Here is a 3,662-nt window from a genome sequence, read left to right on the forward strand (position 1 = left end):
GCAGTTACGTGCATACACTTCCGTCGCGAAATAGAAGAGCCAGAAGGATGAGAGTGGGGACCTGATTTCCCAAGCAGAGCTGAAAGCGATACCAGGAGGGAGAAACGCGCCTGACTCAACCAGCCTTGATGTTCCCACACAAACACGAGCACTGGAGAGGCCTTTAGCTCCTGTGGCTTGGAGCTGTGAACCCGGTGCCCACAGGCACCTTATAATGTAGGTGTGAGGGAGCCGCAAATGCTTGTCATCAAGGTCTGGAGTAGGAGATACACGGAATTGGTAGAATTGTCAATCCTGTGGGATGTTGGATCCACCCCAAGACCTTCTAGAATTGGTCCTGGATAGATTGTGGGTCAGGTCCCTGCCCTGGATGGGCGAGAAAGGGGAATGTGTGAAGGAGGTAAGTGTTCAAATATGACAAGTGTGAGTTTGCGTGTGTGAGAGAGAGTGTGTGTGTGTGTGTGCGTATGTGTGTGTGTGTTTGCATGATATGTTCTCAGGGCTTTTTAGAATGCCATCTAAAAAATAAATAAAATACCATCTAAAAAATAAAGTAAAATAAAATGTCATGTAAAGGAAACCAAATACTATGGAGGAATCACTGGAGATAGCCTTGGGAAGAATATAATTCGGAAAATACCTGTGCAAGTTATCTATGCAGACTTTCCCTGGATCCAGTAAACATCCATTGCAACTAGGGGGAAACTGTTGTAAAGATTTCCAAAAGAATCATTTTCACTCAACACTTGACAGGTTTGAAGGATAATTTCTGAATCTTCCTGTAATCATGGAGTATGCTAATACCATCATTCCTACAAGTATGGGAGCCTAATGGATTCTACTAAGAGCATTTTGGAAGTATTCTCTATGCATTGTCATTGATAGCTCCCAAGAATATTTTTATTTTGAGAATATGTCACAGATTTTTATTTTTTTAAAGATTTTATTTATTTATTTATTTATTTATTTATTTGACAGAGAGAGAGAGAGCCAGCGAGAGAGGGAACACAAGCAGGGGGAGTGGGAGAGGAAGAAGCAGGCTCCCAGTGGAACAGGGAGCCTGATGTGGGGCTCGATCCCCAGGACTCTGGGATCACGCCCTGAGCTGAAGGCAGACGCCTAACAACTGAGCCACCCAGGCGCCCCAGATTTTTAAATTAAACCTAAAATCCTAGAGCTCATAGAGAATTTGAGAGAATACATTCACAATATTTGGTACAAAGATTTCTCATAGAACATAAAAAGGCATAAATATAAACGAAAAACTGAAGCTAAAAAGATTTCATCCGAATTAAACACTCGTACTCATGAAAAATCGCCATATGAAAGACAAAAGTTAACTCACAAACTGAGAAAACACATTAGCCGTATCACTTTAAAATGTCTCAATTATTCAAATAGATGAAGAATTTTTATAAATCAGTAATAAAAAAACTAAACCAAATAAAAGTAGGCAAAATATTTGAATCGATTTTCTTCACAAAGTAAGATATCTTAATGACCAAAATGTAAGAAACATTCTTGAGGGGTGCTTGCGTGGCTCAGTCAGTTATGTGTCTGACGAGCTCAGCTCAGATCTGGATCTCGGGCCATGAGTTTGAGGTGTGGAGCTTATTAAAAAAAAATCTTGATTTTTTTACTTATTTGGGAAATACAGATTAAAAATATAAGCAGATAACATTATCCACCCTCCAGCATGGCTATATTTAAAAGAATTAGTACACCAAATGCTGATAAGAATATTGAGCAATTGCAACTCTAGTTACTGGCTCAAAACCATTCCAGAGGACTGTTGACAATTTCTAATAAAGTTAAACTCATACCTACTTCACAGCCCAGCAATTGCAGTACGTCTATCAGTGCACAAACACACAGAAAGACTGGTACAGAATATTCACCAAAACACTAAGAATATTCTTCAATCACACTAATTAATACCAAATAACACCAAAGTTACTCCAATAAAACCAAAATCAAGTCATGTACATATTAATACGGATATATTTAATGAACATAATGTTGCATAGAAAGGCAAACGCAAAAAATAAGCATTCATTCATTTGAATTTCAAGAATAAGCAATAGTAACCAATAGCAAATAGACCTCAAACTAATAATTAACTAAGCGAGATAAGGTATGAATTACCTGGAAAGGGGCTCAAGGTACACTTCTGAGATGATGGCAATTTTTTATAACTTTTTTTGAGTGATGATTACATTTGCCCACATTCAACAAAGTGGACGCTAAAGATTTGTGATCTTTAGTCTTCGAGAACTGTAATTCAATAATTCACTGTTCCCATAAAAACTAGCGGATGGCAGATGGCGACAAGCTGGCATAGACCATGACTTGTTGGCATTTTATCGTAAACTCGAAAATTCATTTTCATTTAGAGTTACCCCTCCCCCCACACACTGATTCTTGAAATATCTTTACCAGAAAAAAGGCTACGAGGACACTATTTCATTAGTGAAAGCTATAGGCCAGTGTCCTTGAAAGGCGGTATTTCATCTTTGGGGATATTTTCTGCTCCGTAGGGAGACAAGGAAACCAAGCTTTCACTTTGGCCGGCCGCCGGAAGTGCACTGTGGGATTTACTCCTCTCCCGACCGCAGGGCGCTGTGGGCCAGCGGTGTACTCCGCTCCTAAGTACCCTCTGTTCCCCCTGCGGCAAACTAAGGTGCATAGCTGGTGCTGAGATTAAGAGCAACCCAAAAGATTGGCCAGACACTACCCTACGGCTACCTGGTTTGAACGGAGGTTTCTGCAGCCGCGAGGGCACTAACCACTCCGCAGGGACGATGCACCACAGTCCTGCTGGCAGCCACTGCACTTCAATTTTTTTTGATGTAAAAATATTCACACTTCCTTTGTTTTATTCCTGGACATCTACAGATGTTCATGCCGTTCTCTTTCATACTGTTCTCCGTTTCTCCCTCCCCATTCTGCTACATAACAAAACAACTTTCATATCTCAGGTTCGGGCTTGTGCCTCTTCACAGATTTCCTAGCAGTCTCTTCGTCTCATCCATACTTCTTTCTTTGTTCCTTCTCACGTTTCCTTTTTTCCTTTGATCTCGTTTCTGCTTCTCCCCCACGCTTACTCCGCCATCCCCCTTCCCTTTATCTTTCCGGTTCCCATCACAGCGACCAGCACTTCGGCTGGCTGCCCTTCCGCCTTCGGAATCACCCAACGCACGGGGTTCAAACGCAAGGAGCACAGCGCGACTCCTCCTCCTCCCGGGTTTTCCGAAGCCTTGGAGCCTGCACGGTGGTCCTGCCAGGGTTTCCCTTGGCGTTGAGTGCGTGCTTGCTTTCAGGTGGGAGGAGGGAAGAGGCTCCCGTAGGTCTCTGTGGCGCAATGGGTTAGCGCGTTCGGCTGTTAACCGAAAGGTTGGTGGTTCGAGCCCACCCAGGGACGAGACTTTGCATTTAGAAAGTCTTTGTTCTGTGGTCTTCTCCTCTTCAAGAAGACCCCACTTATATTACCATTCTGTCCTGTGCACCTCCTTTATGGGAAGGTCATCCCAGATCCTGGGAAGAGCTATTTAAAGCATATGTATGAGAAAGCAAGAACACCAGTGTTCTCTGCCTCACTTTCCATATCGCGTGTACTAGTGCTTATTTAACCCTTTGTGTATTAGGAGTTAGTTGGACAGTTA

At 42.5% G+C, this 3,662-nt stretch overlaps 1 non-coding gene across 1 annotated transcript; it reads left to right on the top strand.

Moving 5' to 3' along the window:
• Positions 1-3,347: 3,347 nt before the first annotated feature.
• TRNAN-GUU lies at positions 3,348-3,421 on the top strand. Its single transcript has one exon. It is a non-coding gene; the product is annotated as a tRNA-Asn (tRNA).
• The last annotated feature ends 241 nt before the right edge of the window (positions 3,422-3,662 follow it).

The sequence above is a fragment of the Ursus maritimus genome, unplaced genomic scaffold (genome assembly GCF_017311325.1).
Source record: "Ursus maritimus isolate PB19 unplaced genomic scaffold, ASM1731132v1 scaffold_12, whole genome shotgun sequence".
Taxonomy (NCBI): domain Eukaryota; kingdom Metazoa; phylum Chordata; class Mammalia; order Carnivora; family Ursidae; genus Ursus; species Ursus maritimus.